The sequence below is a fragment of the Rattus norvegicus genome, chromosome 9, assembly GCF_036323735.1.
Source record: "Rattus norvegicus strain BN/NHsdMcwi chromosome 9, GRCr8, whole genome shotgun sequence".
NCBI classification, from domain to species: Eukaryota; Metazoa; Chordata; class Mammalia; order Rodentia; family Muridae; genus Rattus; species Rattus norvegicus.
Genome location: NC_086027.1, coordinates 9,820,008 through 9,839,171, shown reverse-complemented (window position 1 = coordinate 9,839,171; position 19,164 = coordinate 9,820,008). Strand labels below are relative to the sequence as shown.

Sequence of the window (19,164 nt, the reverse complement as noted above, 5' to 3'; positions counted from 1 at the left end):
TGCTGTAGACCTGTTTTCCTGTTTTCTTTCAGGCAGTTATGGGAACAGAGTGTTCTGTTTTTGGGCGTGTAGTTTTTCCTCTCTACAGGTCTTCAGCTGTTCCTGTGGGCCTGTGTCCTGAGTTCACTTAGCAGGTCGCTTGGAATAGGATGGTTTGTCTTACCTGTGGTCCCGAGGCTCAAGTTTGCTTGTGGGGTGTTGCTTATGAGGTCTCCGTTCGGGCAGCAACCAGGAAGATCTGTGCTGCTCTTTCAGGGAGCTTCCGTGCACCAGGGTTCCAGATGGCGTTTGCTGTTTTCCTCTGGAATCAGTAATGTGGGCAGAGTGTAATCTCTTCTGGTTTCCCAGGCATGTCTGCCTCTCTGAAGGTTTAGCTCTCCCTCCCATGGGATTTAGGTGCAGAGAACTGTTTATCTGGTCGGTCCCTTCAGGTTCAGTCGGTGTCTCAGATGCAGGGGTCCTGCTGCTGCTGTGCCCTTATCCAAGGGAACCCAGAGGGTGTATACAGTTTCCTCTTGTGCCTGGCATGTGGGCAGGGGTGGGCAGTGTTGTGGTCTCTTCCGCTCTGCAGTCTCAGAAGTGCCCACCTGTCCAGGCGGTGATGTCTCTCTCCCACAGGGTTTGGGAGCAGCTAGCTGCTGCGGGCAGCTATCCACGGGTTTGGGAATCCTGCTAAAAACCGGAAGTGTTCGGTCCTAGAGGAATTTTGCCTCTGTGTGTCCTGAGTTCACCAGGCATGTTGCTTGGAGCAGGAAGGTTTGTCTTACCTGTGGTCCCGAGGCTCAAGTTTGCTCATGGGGTGCTGCTACGAGCTCCAATAGTTTGCTTTCATAAACAAACAAAAACCATGTTTCATGTCATATAATACTCCTTCAGATATGTCTGCCTTGTAACTACTGCTTCTGTTATGCTATTCTCTTACTGGAAATAGCTTAGGGTACACTACTACCAATGAGGGAAGGGGAAAGGGTTCTTTCTCAATTCATGTGAGGCAATAGAAGCTGATCCTGAGCATCTTACACTGCACATGAGCAATGGAACAGAGCTGGAACCAATGAGCTCCTTAGCATCTTCCCCAGAGAATATAAATTGTATAATCAAATTGTCTCTCTTGAGCTTTGCAACAAATGGCATGTGAGAATTTTCTGAAAATAACTTTACCCCAGTTATGGTTCAGACATGTATTTTATCTGATGATTTTTTTTTAATTTCTCCAGTTTGTGTTGTTTTGTCTCCCTTTTCATTTCTGATTTTGTTAATTTGGACACCGTCAATGTGACCTTTAGTTATTTTGACTAAGGGTTTATCTGTATTGTTGATTTTTTCTCAGAGAACCAACTCTTAGTTTTGTTAATTCTTTGTGTTATTCTCTTTGTTTCTAATTGGTTGATTTGAGCCCTGAGTTTGATTCTTTCCTGCCATATTCTCTTGAGTGTGTTTGTTTCTTTATGTTGTAGGGCATTCAGGTGTGTTGTTAAGTTACAAGAGTAGGATGTCTCTTGCTTCTTTTTTCCCCCTGAAAACCATTTTATTTCAACTTCCCTCAAGGGAAAACATATAATCTTGAAGAACACCTATATTTCTGGGAAAATACATGGTGAAAACCCTCAACATAAAAAAGAAAGACAACTCTACAGGGGGCCATGCATGGAGCTGAAGACCACAGCTATTGGATCTGAGGCCATCAGACCTCACAGTACACCTGATAGTCACTGTTGTTCTTTGTGAATCAGGCATCTCTCAACAAGGTTCTGCAAACAATGGCTATTTACATCTGTCTCTGCCCTCTAACTCCCCGTGTTGTTTTGTTCTTCCTAATATCTCATCATTGATACAAGGGAGTGGAAGAAACACACAGCAAAGAGCACAGGAGTTAGTAATTCATTCATTCTCCTGGGAAGAAGTCCAAGCCTGAGGTCCATGGCCAGAATAGCTAGGATCACCATCATCTCGAATTCCTTCTCAGTAAACAGTTCATGACAGCTGGAAGCAGGCTTTAGGCCTTCTGAACACTACTAGAGTTGCAATGTGGAAGTAGGAGATAAGGAAGGAAGGAGGGAGGAGAGTACACATTCCTAAGGTTATTGCTGTCACTTAGGGGGCTTCCAATGTTACTTATAAAAATGAAATTTTCTGGGCAGTATTTGTTACTTTCGTGGGGTGGGCATGCCATCTGGCTTGAGCAAAGAGACCACACTGCTGATGTCATGATAACAAGTGGGGGCCGTCCCCATGGGTTCTTGAGCAGTGGCTGGGCATGCAGTTGGATCTTGACACTTCCATCTGAGACTCCCTGGCCAAGGGGCCCCATTCTGTTCAGTAGCTGTAGTGTACGTGGCTATAGTAGAGACCGTTCCTTGTACTCAAGCTGCCCAGTTGGCCTCAGACTTGGCATGGGCACCAGGTTGTGCATGAAGTTCATGTTAGAATCCACCTGCAGGAATGGAGCCTGTGGGTTTGCTCTAGGAAATCTGGGCAGGAGCTTCTGCATGTCTTCTATAACTGCTGTACATGGGTCAGCCACTCACACCATGTGCATCCTCATTGACAAATAGTGAACAAAGGCTTCTGGAGAAGGCTCTTCACACTCATCACTGTCCAAGTTCATGGTCCTTGTCAGGCTCTATAAATTGGTTCTTTGAGTTGAATCCTCTCAGCTGAACTTGGGGGACACTAATGTTCAAGGCAGTGCCTGTGTGCTCTGCCTGGATATTAGCTAGTGCCTGAAAAGCTATGTCGTTGGGCATGCTGGGAAGTGCTCCAGGATGCAGTTTTGTCTCTTAGGTCAATTGCACAGGAGACTGTAATTTCAGTATAGTAATTCATAGGCATCTGACTTGAATGACTGAAATGTGCTCTCCTTGTCCAGTCCCATGTCTTCCATGGACAAGAGAACATCATTGTTGAGGGGATCCAACTGCCATTCCTCCTTCAGTTGCTTGCATTCTTCTATTAACCTGTCAAAGTTGGGGACGGTCCAAACCTCTGAGCTTCATCTACTTGTGCCTGTAGATCTGCTCCATTCAGTGGCACTTATTTTGATATAACACCAGTATGTGCGGGATCAAGTGCTCACACCCTGTGGACATGAAGAATGGAAGGCAGGACTTGCCACTAAGCACATGGGCCTGAAGATTCTGCACTGTGTTCCCATCAAATGGTAGGGCACCACACACAAGCACATAGAGGACAATGCCAAGACTCCATATGTCCACCTTGGGCTTGTCATATTCCTTGCAGTCAAAGAGCTCTGGTGTGGCATTGAGAAGGCTGCCATAACACGTCTTCAGCAGCTGCCCCAGAGTGAAGAGGTTGCTGAAACCCAAATCTGCTACTCTGATTTTCATATTGGCATCCAGAAGCAAATTTTCAACTTTTCAATCATGATGAATGATATTCTGACACTGACAAAAACACACAGATGTGATGATCTGTTTGAATTTCTGCCAAGCTTCCTTCTCTGCCCTTCTTCCATGGTCCACCAAGTGGTCAAATATCTCCCCTCTGCTAGTGTATTCTGTCACAAGGTAAATCATGTGTTATGTCTCCATAACTTGGTACAGCTTGATGATATGTGGATGGCAAAGCATCTTCATTATCTGAACCTCCTGGAAAATCTTCAAGGTTTCTTCATCGAGCTGGATATTATTTATGATTTTAATAGCAACCTTGGCTTTTGTGATGAGGTGCATGTCCCACTTGACTACAGCAAAGATGTTCTTGCAGAAGTGCAGTTAATTTCATAAAAGCTGATGAGTGCGGTCGTTGAATTGCAGGTGGCTGGGGCTGGGGGACACGGAGGGCAGGTGGCAGGAGGCACTGTGGTGGGGGATGTTGGTGTCCCCACTGCAGTCAGAGATAGCAGGTGTCCAGCCAGCCCGAGTCCTCCTGCTCAGATCACAGAAACCCCAGCAGCCCTCTCCAGTTTCTTTATGAGGGCACGTAGTGCTATGAATTTTCCTCTTAGCATGGCTTTCACTGTGGCTTTCATGGTCATAAGTTTGGATATGCTCTGCCTTCTTTTTCATTGAATTCTAGAAAGTCTTTCATTCCTTTTTTTATTTCTTTCCTGATCAAGTTATCATTGCATAGAGAGTTGTACAGTTTTCATGGGTATGTGGACTTTGTTGTTTTTGTTGCTCTTAAAGACCAACTTTATTGTGTAGTAATACAATTTTCTTGTATCTACTGATGCTTGTTTTGTGTCCAATTATATGGTCAATTTTGGAGAACATACCACGAAGTGCTGAGAAGAAGGTATATTTTTTGTTTTACAGTGAAATATTATAGATATCTGTTAAATCCATTTGGTTTATAACTTCTATTAGTTTCACTGTGCCTTGGTCTAGTTTTTTTTCCATGATCTGTCCATTGGTGAGAGTTGGGTGTTGAAGTCTCCCACTACCATTGTGAGAGGTTCAATTGTGTTTTGACCTTTAGTGATGTTTCTTTTACAAATGGGTGTGTCCTTGCATGTGGGGCATAGATGTTCAGAATTGAGAGTTCATCTTGGTGTGCTTTTTCTTTGATGAGTATAAAGTATCTTTCCCCATCTCTTTTTATAACTTTTGGTTGAAAGTCTATTTTATTAGATATTAGAATGGCTACTGCAGCTTGTTTCTTGGGACAATTTGCTTGGGCAAAATTTTTTTTCCAGACTTTAGTCTGAAGTAGTGTCTCTCTTTTTTATTGATGTGTGTTTCCTGTATGCAACAAAGTACTGAGTCCTGTTTACATATCCAGTCTGTTAACCTATGTCTTTTTATTGTGGAATTGAGTCTATTGATGTTGAGAGATTTTTGGTTTCTGTTATTTTAGTTGTTAGTAGTGGTATTGTGTTTGTGTGGTTCTCTTCTTTTGGGTTTGTTGTGGGGTGATTAAATTTTTTTTTGTTTTTTTGTGTTTAGATTTTTTAACAAAGCATATTATACAGAAAACGTCTATACAAAACACATATGGCCATTTCCATTTTTCTTTTTCTTTTTTTCTTTTGTACTTTTACTTTTTACAAGCTCTCTTTTTCCAAGATCCCTTACTTTTTATGATGTCACTTTCTGTTTTTACTTACTGCCTTATCTATATTTCCCTATATCTTACTCCCTAGGGGCAGTCATTGCTCCTTTATCTTTACCAAGGGCTGTTTGTCTGTTTGTTTTACACTCTACCATGGTCCCCACCAATTTGTTCCCACACTCTCAGAGCATCCCCTATTTGAGTGCCACCTGTATGGGTCTGGACACTGCGAGATCAAACAGTCCTCTGATGGGGGAGTAAGGCTGGTTTTAAGAAAGACAGAAAAGAAGACTCAAGGGACAATGGTTAGAAATTGGGAGGGCTATGCAGTCAAAACTGAACTGTGACAGCCTCCAGTTTAATTCTCTTAGGCTTTATGTACTTTACAGCATCATAGGAAAAAAGTCCACAAGCTAACAGAAATAATTTGCTAAAATGTGCACAACACATTTCTTCTTATCTGAAAAGCCTTTGTTCTCTCCATCAAGGTCAACAGAATCTTCAGCCCCTAGTCTTGAGTCCCAAGTGCACCTCCTTTAATCCATGACTCAGCAGGCCAGAAAATCTTCCAACTGGCCCTGACCTGCCTTGGCTCTGCATGTCAGACAGACTTTGTAGCTTTTTTTTGTTGTTGTTGCTTCAGAGAAATGGTGAAACAGCTCCCAACAGTTAGTTGGTCAAGTTGTTTTCTACCAAGCCTGACAACTTGTATTCAAACTGAGGACACTACAATGTGGAGTGGAGAGGGCAAACTCCTGACCTCCATGGGCAAATCTTCCCAGGCACATATACCTCCCCCAATAGATAATACTTTTTAACAAAACAAAAATTCCTCTTTTCTAGTTATTAAAGTAAAAAAGAAGTAATGAAAAAAGAATTTCTTTGTGACTTAGGAAATATTTTTTGGTGTTCATTTGTTGCAATGCACCTATTAATACAACACTGCAGATTTAATTATTTGGTTGTTTGTTCTTTTCTGTATTTTTCTACTTTTTAGGATTTTAAAATTTGTATGTATGTATGTGCCTGTCTGCAAGTGTGAAAGTGCACATGTGTGGTGGGTTCCTGAATAGTAAATAAAAACTAATGTACAGAAAATTGTGAAGCTACCCGTGTGTTTGGAGTGAATTCTTGTCTTCTGCAAAAGCACCAGGCAATCTTAACAATTTTAACTAGTAAGACATCTAAACAGTTCCGTTTTGTGTATGTTTGGCTCAACCATATAGTTACACCTGAATTTTGACTCTTATTTATTGATTGAGCGCGCGCGCGCGCGCGTGTGTGTGTGTGTGTGTGTGTGTGTGCCACAGCATATATGTGGAGGTGAGAGGACAGCATTTTGGAGTTGGTTTTGTTCTGTGACCTTTACAATTGTACTAGAAATCGAATTCATGTGATCAGGCCTACATGGCAAACACATTTTCCTTCAATCATTTAGACATCCCCATTTTATACTATTTTACAGGAGATATTGTTTTTTAGTTTATAAATTTACAATGTCTTTTATAATGGGTTGAATCTGACTTTAATCTAATAATACACCTGGTTTGAATCATCCCATAATTGTTTAATATCTGAGTTTATTTATGTCTCATTTAGTTTCAGCATCATTTAAATTTTCTCATCATTTAGATCTTTTACACAATTTATTGGCCATACAGTTTGGAGACATTATGGCTGTTAGAGCATTCTGTGGAATAGTGACTATCCTGGGAGCTTAAGATCTTCAGAAGCATGGCCTCTTCATTGGTAGGCTTGAATGGTTGGAGCTTACCCCTCCTAAGCTGTTAGAAGGAGAGTTACAACTTTTGTACTTATTAGAGATTCAACAATTCATTTACTATGACTTGTTTCTGCTTAGCAAGAAAGTGTTGTGACCTTATTCTTATTAATTTATTTAAGTAACCCCGATCATTGCCCCATTGACTATTGCCATAAATACCAATTTTGTGTCTTTTTGAAGCATCATTCCATATTTAAGACCCTTTCTTGTCTCTTAAGGACATTTGTTCAGCAATTGGTTCTAATAGTCAGATTCTGCTTTCCATTGGTTAATTCCATTATATTTTGCATGTTTCCTGAGGCTATTGTAACAACCTGTCTTGAAACAGCAGTTTATCAACTCCTAGTTCTGCTGCTAACAGCTCAAAGACAAGGTGTTTCAAGAACTAGTTTCTCCTGGAAAGTCTTCAAAAGACTGACTAGTAATGTTCCACACACTTTTGTGGTTGCTTACCATCATTACTGTCTTCTGGCTTATCGACTTTTCACTTCAGTATCTCCCTCACATTCAGGAGCTTTCTTTTCTCTGTGTACCTGTGTTTGTATATTTACTTTGTAATACAAAGTCCTTGGATTGGGATGTATTCTGGTCTAACAGACTAAAGCAGATTCCACCAGCAATAACTTCCCTCCAAATAAAATCATGTTTGTCAGTTTTGAAGATACTTGGAAAAAGCACCCATTTCAACTCCAAAAACCAATAGCAGCATGCAGACTTCCTATTTTTCTCAATAGAAAACTCCAACTCCCCTTGATCGTATTTCCTAACTCTAAGCTACTTAATAGAGAAGGCACAATTGTAGAGCATATCCCCATAGATAAGAAGCATTGCATTTTTCTTAATTGGGTTGTAATTTTGAAGACACCTAAGCAGCTGTCATTGAATATGGAGAAAAAACAGTAGTTAAAACAGAAGAGGAATGCTTATGTTCATCTGTAGGTGTATATAATGCAAATGTAAAACACTGAATATTGCAAGGGGATAAGTCTTCCCTCTGAAATACACAAACTTTATCCAAATGGATCCCTATCTATAAAATTACTCACTTGTGACACTTGACAAAAGTGTGCTAGTGTTTTCAGCCTCAGGTAATTCCCGTCTTAACTATCTGTAGTCTACTTTTTCAAGTTTTGCCTCTGTGATGAGTTTTAACTATGAGATTGGCTACTTTGAGTTGGCCATAAAAAGGTACACTTGGGCTATCAGAATGACTCAGTTGGTCAAGATGATTCCCACCAAACCTCACAATCTATATTCAAACCTAGGAATGTGTATGGGTATACTTCCCCAGTACACATAACTCCACTGAGGGATAGTAAAATGTAATTGAATAAAATAACAATATTCTCTTTTTAGACTTTAAAATAGTAAAATAAACAAAGAAATTTTGTGTTTGATTTAGCAAATATCATTTATTTATTGTTCATATGTTATAATGCTGCTATTAATATAAGAGTATGGCTCTCATTCACTTAGCTGTTTTGCATTTTGAAGTAATATTTTGAACTACAATTAAAAGGCTGCCTTTGTCTACCAAGTTTTGGGCAAAAGCCTTCTCTCCATGTATCCCAGAAATTCTCTCTTGGTGTGGGAAGTGGAAAACTAGTTTTTGCATTTCACAAGCACACTGTGCTGATCACTTCATGGCCTACATATAGCTGGACCAATTAATGAATCATATTCTTCTCACTTCAAAAATTGTCAGAGTTTATCTAATTTTGTGGATGCATGAGTCAACTTTGCAGGTTGCAGGGGATACTTGAGTGTATAAGTTTAACTCACCTCTTGAATCTTAGGAATATCCCTCTTCCTCTAGGATGGGAAATTTCTATTCTCAGGAAATTATAGTAAGTGATAAATGACTGCCAAAAGCTCAACTGTTTTTTTTTCATCAGTCAAATTCTATACATCACTGACAGAGTGGCTAAGACCTCCGCTACAAACTGCTTTGTTTCCACTCAGTGTATTCAATGTTATGACAGAAGATCTTCAGTTTCCCTATGCCAGAAAGTCATTGGCTCTGCCAGTGCAGTGTTCCAAGTTATTTTTGTGTCCTTTCTTAACTTGTTTAAATTGTATAGTACACAAGTTATCATAATCACTTTTCTAGGTCAGGAGAAATTTAGGATATGGTAAAGGCTAGCAAGTGACTCTCATCAATATTAATTCTTGCAAGTTATACGTTCTTTTTCTCAGTATGAAATTAGAACAGTAATTCCTGTGCATTAGCCTACCCTGTGGGGTAGATTTTTGGATGATTTACAGATCAACCAACATGTACTATCTTGTAGCGGTGCTATATAGACAAATAGATGATTTTTTAAATTCTAACAATGACTATATAGAATAATTAAATTTACACTAGTAACTATTAAGTCTTCTGTAATACAAAAACTATAGTTAGGGCTCTGCAGGCATGCAATGGAATTATGATCAAACATTCCTTTTAGGCTTGCTGTAAAGCTATTATGTGATAAATATGGTCATACAGTGGAATAAACAATTTACTGTATGTAAAATAGTAGTGTGTGTGTGTCCATGCAAGAATATATGTCAGTGAGACAGATGAGATTATTGGACCCAACTAAATGTAAATGTATATCTAGATTTGTATAAATGTGTGTATATGCATATTTGCTTGTGTAAAAGGTTTTTTCTTTTTATAGGTGTAAATTTCTTTTTCTGGTTCAAGAAAAATTAATTGCTCCAAGTTTTCCTCTTGCCTGGCCAGTGAGAGTCAAGGCTTCCAAACAACAGACAAAAGAACCTTAGTAATCAATCCTCTACTTAATTCCCTGAGGTTATACATATGTTAACTGCCATTATAAAGTAAGTTTATAAATTAAGTAAGAGTTAAGATTTTCATGGCTTATTCAAGCAAAGAGTGTAATAAGATAGATAAAGAATTAAGTTTCTCCAGCACACAATTAAGCACACAAGAGCAATAAACAGTTAAGATTTTAGTACCAAACAGTAAGAAAGAGTTACATTTCTTACGAGTACAGAGATCATCAGTTTTTTTGTCTGCCCCTGATGTTGCAACTCATTCCAGCTGAGAAGGCCCTGGACATCTAATCACATATGCTAAATTCCCTTGTCTTCTCCCACTTAAACCTCATCAAATTGATCTCCATTTTGTAAGACTTTACTGTAGTTGTGTAATAGAATAAACTATCATACTATTTATGACTGATAATTTTTCTCTATCCATTTTTCTATTCTCTTGCTCAATTCTTTAAGTACTTTATTTGCTTCAAAGTACTAAGGATTGAGTTTGTGGCCTAAAGTATTGTTGAGAACTGAGGGTTCACAAGATAGTCAATGGGTAAAGGCAATTTCCACAAAACATGAATTTAATCTTTGGAACTCACATGAATGACTAAGTCTTTTTCTCAAAACTCTACATGCATATATATAGTGTTGCACACACACATGCACGTGGACACATACACACACACACACACACACACACACACACACACACACACACACCAGGATGTTTACACATTGGGGAGAAAGCTTCATCAAGTTCCCCTGAATAATAACTGTAGTTCAAGTTGTCATGACTTGGAATCACTTTCCTCACTCTTCAGAGCTCCAGAGTAATAACCATATTTCATTAGTTTCATATGTGTGTGGGTGTGTGGAGGGGTGGGTGTGTGGGTGTGTATAATTACATTCCAGACTTTATTCCCCTCTGAGTCCACCCTCCAATTTTCTACATCACATACCTCTTCTCCAATATGCCCGTGTCTCCATGAATGTATCCTCACCACACCTACACTACCAGACCTCTAAACTCCGTAGGACCTTCAGACTCTTGAGGGGTTAGGTGCATCTTCTCTGACTGAACCCAGACCTGGTAGTCCTCTGTTGTATATGTGTTGGGGGCCTCATAACAGCTGGTGTATGCTGCCTGGTTGGTGATCCAGTGTCTGAGAGATCTTAGTGATCCAGGATAATGGAGACTGCTGACCCTCCTACAGGGTCACACTCTGCCTCAGCTTCCTCCAGCTTTTCCCTCATTCAACCACAGGGATCAACAGATTCTGTTAATTGGTTGGGTGCAATTATCTCCATCTGACTCTTTCATCTGCTTGTTGGGTCTTTTGGAGCACAGTCATAACAAGTCCCTTTTTGTGAAAGCCCCATTGTCTAAGTAATGATGTCAGGTCTTGGGGCCTCCCCTTGAGCTGGATCACCATTTGGGCCTGTCATTGGACCTTCTTTTCCTCCAGTTCTTCTCGATTCCAATCCCTACAGTTCTTTCAGATAGGAACAATTATGGACCAGAATATTGACTGTGAGATATCAACCCTGTCCCTCACCTGATGACCTCTCTGTGCTGGAGGTTGGTTCAACAAGTTTCTTCCCCCCATTGTAGGGTATTTCATCTAGGGTCCAATCCTTTGAGTCCTTAGGGTCTATCACTTTCCAGGTCTCTGGTACATTCTGGAGGGTCCTCCCAACATTCTTCCTCCCAAGGTCACCTCTTTCTATTCTTTCTGCTGGCCCTCTGGGATTCACTCCTTTTCCCCCACCCCATACTAGATCACGTTCCCCTTTGTCCCCAACCCCATCAGATTTTCCTTCTATGTCTCTCCCTCCCTCACCCTTTGTAGTTGTTTTTTTTTTCTCTCTCTCTCTCAAGTGGGATGAGGCATCCTTACTTGGGCCCTTCAGTTTGATAAACTTTTTGAGTTCTGTGGACTGTATCTTGAGGCATTCTGTACTTGGGTATGTTGTTGTTGTTGTTTGCTTGATTGTTTGTTTTGTATTTTTGGCTAATATCCTCTTATTCGTGAGAATATACAGTGCATGTTTTGGGGGTTTTGTTTCTTTTTTTGTTGTTTTTGCTTTTGTTTTTTATTTTTTGGTTCTGAATTACCTCACTCAGGATGAAATTTTCTAGTTCCATCCATTTGCCTGCAAAATTCAGGATTTCTTCATTTTTCATAGCTGAAGAGTATTCTATTCTGTACATGAACCACATTTTCTCTATCCATTATTCTGTTGGGGGACATTTGGGTTGATTCCAGCGTCTGGCTATCACAAATAAGGTCACTATGAACATAGTGGAACATATGCCCTTGTGGACTGGTGGGGCATCTTTTGGATATATTACCAAGAGTTGTATTACTGGGTCTTTAGGTAGATCTATTTTCAATTTTCTGAGGAATGTCCAAGTTGATTTCCAGATTGGTTGTACCAGTTTGCAATCCTACCAGCACTGGAGGGGTGTTCCTCTTTCTCCACATCCTTGCCAACATGTGTTGTCACCAGAGGTTTTGATCTTAACCATTCTGAATGATGGAAGGTGGAATCTCTGGGTTATTTTGATTTACATATCTGTGTGTACATTAAATGTGAAGTGTTTTGTGGATGTAATTTCCTATAAATTTAGAAATTAATTTGCGTTTGTTTTTTCTTCCAGTCATTGGCAAACATATACAGTCTGTTATACAATGTGTAAAATAGACAGATTCTTCATTCATTTTGCTTTATTCAAAAGGAAGAGATGATAGAAGCCATATAGGAATGGGTATGACAAGAAAGTGTTTTTCCTGGGGACTGCCCACTATTTTGTATGGTTGCAAAGGATGGACTCAGAGACTTTGTCACAGGATTTCTTTTCACTGCTATGTGCCTTTCCTGCCACTATCAGATAGTCTAATGATTCTTGGGCATCAGCCTACCCTATTGATCCAATTTCCTACAGATCAACATGAAGAAGAAATTTCATAAATTAATGCTGTCTAGATAAATTAATGACTTTATAGCATCCCAGAGTTGATTCAAGTAATTTTAGGAAGAAAGTATAAGGAAATGATTTTAGTTCTTTTGACAAACAATGCAAAAAGTTAGAATCAATAATAGAATGTGCCTCCAACTCAAAGATAGTAAGTAAAGGCTGCATAATAAATCATACAATGAGCTTTCTTAAATTGAACTAAGAAGAAAAAGAAGCTTGGGAAAGACTTCTGATCAAAAGAACATATTCAGTCAAGGTCAGGTCCAAGTATGAAGTCACAGGAGTGCACTATGATAAAGCAAGTCCATGTAAAATTGTTGTCTTTTACTTATAATGAGCTTATAGTACAAAATATACTGATTAGAACTTACTATATACATCCTTCTTTAACTACCCTTTTTGTAACATTTTATCTATGTAACATTTTTATCTATGAATTGATGAAATCAGATGGTCAAGCCCAACCTGTGTGTGTGTGTGTGTGTGTGTGTGTGTGTGTGTGTGTGTGTGTGTATCTTCCTTCCTTTCCATTCTTTTCTCTCTAGCTCACAAAGCCCTAACAGGCTCAGAGACTCTTACCTTGCCTGGGTAGCAAGGAGACCTTGGGTCAAGAAGAAAAGAGCACAAATAACTAGGCCTGTTTTAAAATCTCATGCTGCTATCAGCAGGAGTCAAATTGCTAGAAGTCACTAGCTACTGGTCCCAGAATAGCAAGACAGAGTTAAACTGCCAAAGTTAGCATCTTTTAACCCAAACCACCTAAGCCATTACTCCTTCTCTGTCTTCCCCTATTACCCGGATGCTGGTGGACACTAGCAGCAAGACAATCAGTTACTTTCCACATACTTGTAGTAAGGCCTCATTGTTGAAGACAACATAGAAAAACTCATTGAACATGGAATATTTCAGCTGGTACCATCATATACCTTCTCTTTCTTCAAATAGCTCTGGAACTGGAAGGTACAGTGTAGGTTACCAAAAAAGAAATGTAAATAGCAACCCAGTGACAAAACCTTTTCCCTCCAATTTAGTCTGCCTACAAAATATACTAGGGCAATACTAGTGGGAGTAGCTAACCAAAGTCTATACCACAAAATGAAGCCTGTGTTAGGTTCTTCTAGTTTAACAAAGAACTGGAGACTAGATATCCCAGAGACCTGATCTATAAAGTAAAATAGGTAACATTAAAATGACTTCTAATGATCTTTGGCTATATTTATAGAGCAGTGCCACATTCATTCAGCAACAGACAAGCTTTTTCTTACAGCAGAGAGAAAAAGATACAGACAGCAATAGTCAGACACTATGAATATCAAGTGGGGGGAAGAGATGAGGAGGGGAGAGTGAGAGAGAGGTTGGCAGGGAAAGAGGGAGAGAAAGAGAGAAAAAGAGAAAGAGAGAGAAAAAGTCTAATAGGATGACCATTTCAAATTTCTCTTCCCAGATGTCAGAGAACCACATGGAAAAAGAGGTAGAAGATGTGTAAGAGAAATAGGGGCTAGAGGATATCAGGAGTATAAGGTCATATCAATGAATTAAGCAATGCTTATATGAATTCACAGTGAATAAAACAACAAGGTGAGACCATGTATTGGTTCTGCCCCTGGTCTTCTGCAATTTGTATTTTTAGGAGCTCTAAGTGAGTTAATAGAGGGTCCTTGAATCTAAGAATTCACTTACAATCTTTTTATTATTTTGATTTCTCTTGTCGTAGTTAAATTTGATAATTTTTTTAAATTAGCTTATATTCTGTTATGTTTTGTTATCTTGTAGAAGTGGATAGTTTTCTAATGAAAAGCAAAATGGACTGGACCCAGCATAGAGAAAATGTAGAGAGAACCTGATATTAGAGAAGGGTAAAACTGTAATCAGATTTTTAAAAAGAAAATAATGTATTTTTAATAAAAGAAGAAATGGTCCAGAGTGAGAAAAAAAAGTAGAGATGGCAATAAATCTTTAAGCAGAATCAAAGTATAGTAAATAAACAAGCCTATGAAAATTATAGCTAACAATAACTCTAACAATATAGTGAATTAAATGAATTGCTCCCTTAGAAGATGTAGACTTCCAAAGTTAGTGATGGGTACCTAAACATGTGGTATTTAGTTGAGTAAAAGTAGAGGATGTTGGCTTTGAGGAAATTGCTATCAGAAGGAAAGGAAGCCATGAAGAGTACTCATTGAGGAAGAAAAGATAAAATGAAGTAAGGCAGGATGAAAAACAGAATGTTTACTGGAGGTAGTTTTGTCTTTCTTTGACAGTGTGAATGACTTTTAACTTCTGAATATCCTGCCAACACATTTAGAACAGCAGTTCTGAACTAATGATTCATGACCCCTCTCTCATCACAGGACCCTTTTGTAGGCACCACCTAAGGCCATAAAGAACAACACATAGACATGTTATGATTCATAATGGGGCAAATTAATGTTTTGAATAATAAATATAATCATATTCTCATTACAGGTGAGCACAACATGAGTTAATGCATTAAAGTGTTATAGTAATAAGAAGGTGAAAACTCCTGAGTTAAGGTGACTATGCAAAATTAAGTAATGTTGGTGTCAAACCATGACCTTTGTGAGTTTTAGACAAGTGGTCTACTGACTGAATTATATGCCCAAATTCTGAATAGTTAGCAAGAGAAAGAATCCTATGTGGTACAATTTAACTTTAATTTTAGAACACAATATTTATATATAGAGAACCACAGTTTACTCCACACACATTAATTTATATATAGAGAGGCTAGAAACACTTTTCAATTTTTAAGGTCTGTCACACCTGCATGTAAAGTCAACTACTTCCTAAATACACACACACACACACACACACACACACACACACACACACACACACACACACTGTATACTGTAAAAGACATAGGATATAATTCTCTATGGTTGAAGGTATAATTGAATAAAGGACAAAGCAACCATAGGTAAATCCAGAACAAATAGTAGTACATTGTCATTGCATTGTCAGTTTGAAATTTCTAACTGACACAGTGGAAATACAACTTTGAGTGTATAACAGAGTTTTCATAAAGATTTAACAGAAGTAAACATCTATATTTTGATTTTGGAAAGTGTAATCTCATGTGACCTCCTCAACTACTGTGACCTTCTTAGCCTGTACAGGTTGAGGAGGTCACAGTCTCATGTTAATATTCCACTAAGAATAAAAATAGAGCAGTTACCTGAATGCCAGAAAACATCTTTATGGGAATCTTAATAGAAAATATAATGTGATATTTTGAATATCCATAACTGGGTGAATTTTTCTTAAAACTTTAAGTGGATCAAGGACCTCCACATCAAACCACACTCAAACTAATAGAAGAAAAACTAGGGAAGCATCTGGAACACATGGGCACTGGAAAAAATTTCCTGAACAAAACACCAATGGCTTATGCTCTAAGATCAAGAATCGACAAATGGGATCCCATAAAACTGCAAAGCTTCTGTAAGACAAAGGACACTGTGGTTAGGACAAAACGGCAACCAACAGATTGGGAAAAGATCTTTACCAATCCTACAACAGATAGAGGCCTTATATCCAAAATATACAAAGAACTCAAGAAGTTAGACCGCAGGGAGACAAATAACCCTATTAAAAATGGGGTTCAGAGCTAAACAAAGAATTCACAGCTGAGGAATGCCGAATGGCTGAGAAACACCTAAAGAAATGTTCAACATCTTTATTCATAAGGGAAATGCAAATCAAAACTACCCTGAGATTTCACCTCACACCAGTGAGAATGGCTAAGATCAAAAACTCAGGTGACAGCAAATGCTGGCGTGGATGCGGAGAAAGAGGAACACTCCTCCATTGTTGGTGGGGTTGCAGACTGGTACAACCACTCTGGAAATCAGTCTGGAGGTTCCTCAGAAAATTGGACATTGAACTGCATGAGGATCCAGCTATACCTCTCTTGGGCATATACCCAAAGATGCCCCAACATATAAAAAAGACACGTGCTCCACTATGTTCATCGCAGCCTTATTTATAATAGCCAGAAGCTGGAAAGAACCCAGATGCCCTTCAACAGAGGAATGGATACAGAAAATGTGGTACATCTACACAATGGAATATTACTCAGCTATCAAAAACAATGACTTTATGAAATTCGTAGGCAAATGGTTGGAACTGGAAAATATCATCCTGAGTGAGCTAACCCAATCACAGAAAGACATACATGGTATGCACTCATTGATAAGTGGCTATTAGCCCAAATGCTTGAATTACCGACGCCTAGAACAAATGAAGCTCAAGACGGATGATCAAAATGTGAATGCTTCACTCCTTCTTTAAAGGGGGAACAAGAATACCCTTGGCAGGGAAGAGAGAGGAAAAGATTAAAACAGAGACTGAAGGAACACCCATTCAGAGCCTGCCCCACATGTGGACCATACATATACAGCCACCCAATTAGACAAGATGGATGAAGCAAAGAAGTGCAGACTGACAGGAGCCGGATGCAGATCGCTCCTGAGAGACACAGCCAGAATACAGCAAATACAGAGGCGAATGCCAGCAGCAAACCACTGAACTGAGAATAGGACCCCCGTTGAAGGAATCAGAGAAAGAACTGGAAGAGCTTGAAGGGGCTCGAGACCCCATATGTACAATGCCAAGCAACCAGAGCTTCCAGGGACTAAGCCACTACCTAAAGACTATACATGGACTGACCCTGGACTCTGACCTCATAGGTAGCAATGAATATCCTAGTAAGAGCACCAGTGGAAGGGGAAGCCATGGGTTCTGCTAAGACTGAACCCCCAGTGAACTAGACTGTTGGGGGGAGGGTGGCAATGGGGGGAGAGTGGGGAGGGGAACACCCATACGGAAGGGGAGGGGGGAGGGGGATATTTGCCTGGAAACCGGGAAAGGGAATAACACTCGAAATGTATATAAGAAATACTCAAGTTAATAATAATAAAAAAAAAAACTTTAAGTGTAGAAAATCAACAAGCTGAAGAGCCCAAGTGAGGATGCCTCAGTCCCACTGGGGAGGGAGAAGAAAGCAATTACAAAGGGTGAGGGAGGGAGAGACATAGAAGGAAAATCGGATGGGGCGGGGGGACAAAGGGGGACATGATCTAGTATTGGGTGGAGGGAAAGGACTGAATCCCAGAGGGCTGGCAGAAAAAATAGAAAGAGGTGACCTTGGGAGGAAGAATGTTGGGAGGACCCTCCAGAATGTACCAGAGACCTGGAAAGTCATAGACTCTCTGGCCTCAAAGGGGAGTATCCTAGATGAAATACCCTACAGTGGGGAGAAGAAACTTGTTGAACCCACCTCCAGCACAAAGAGAGGGCATCAAGTGAGGGACAGGGGTGATATCTCACAGTCAAAACTCTGGCCCATAATTGTGCCTATCTGAAAGAACTGTAGGGATGGAAATTGAGAAGAGCCTGAGGAAAAGAAGGTTCAGTGACAGGCCCAATGGGTGATCCAGCTCAAAGGGAGGCCCCAAGACCTGACATCATTATTGAGGCTATGGGGTGCTCACAATAAGGGGCCTATCATGACTGCCCTCCAAAAGACCAACAAGCAGCTGAAAGAGTCAGATGCAGATATTTGTACCAAACCAATTAGACAAAAGCTGGAGGAAGCTGAGGAGGAAGCCAGCCCTCTAGGAGGACCAGCATTCTCAATTAATCTGGACGACCTCCCCCCAATCCCCAAAATCTCTCAGACACTAGATCACCAACCAGGAACCATATACCAGCTTATATGAGGCACCCAACACAAATACAACACAGGACTACCAGGTTTGTGTTCAGTCAGAGAAGATGCACTTAACCCTCTAGACATTAGATGCCCCAGGAGCTTTAGAACTCTTGTGAGATGGGTGGGGTGGGGACATCCATGTTGAGATGGGGTGGAGGGAAGGTATGTGATGGAAAACATTTGGAGGGTGGACCAGGAATGGAATAAAATCGGGAATGTAAAAATAAATAAATAAACAAACAAACAAATTAAAAAGAAAGAATATCAATGTTACATTAAAGAAATATATATATCTTTCAAAAAAAGCGTGAAGCCTAATAATACCCTTCCACAAATGATTTATTACTTATTTTGTTTTACATGTAAAAAAAGTTATACATTCTGAAGAATCCATTCTAGGATATATGTAGAGTGTTCGAAATTTGCATTTTTTTCCACGAAAACTGGGGAAGTGATACAGAACTCAGAAATGGGAAGCTTTAAAACATGATATAAACTGTTCAAAGGGTCTTTATTCTGGAAGATCAGAAAGCAGAGAGAAATATTTAGAGTGAAGTTAAAATTCAAATAGGGTCATAGAGAAACGAAGATTCTATTGATCAACATAAAAATGGAACACATTTTACATAATTTGTTGCAAAGTTCTAGATTATCCCATGTAAGACTGATATCAAATTTAAAATATTATTTGCTTATTAAGCAGGAGAAATTTCAAGGCATGGTCACATTTAGCTAGAACACCTTTATTGCTGACTGCTCTGATTTATGACTTCAGTAGAAAGAAAAATAAAACAGAAGATTTGAAAATGTGAAATATGAGGAATATTGCATTTTGCAGCTTAAGGTCACATTGCAATTCATCACATCTGAAAGGATTAG

At 39.5% G+C, this 19,164-nt stretch overlaps 1 pseudogene; it reads right to left on the bottom strand.

The window, feature by feature from the left end:
• Positions 1-1,996: 1,996 nt before the first annotated feature.
• Sik3-ps1 (SIK family kinase 3, pseudogene 1) lies at positions 1,997-5,168 on the bottom strand (annotated as a pseudogene).
• Between the last annotated feature and the right edge of the window lie 13,996 nt (positions 5,169-19,164).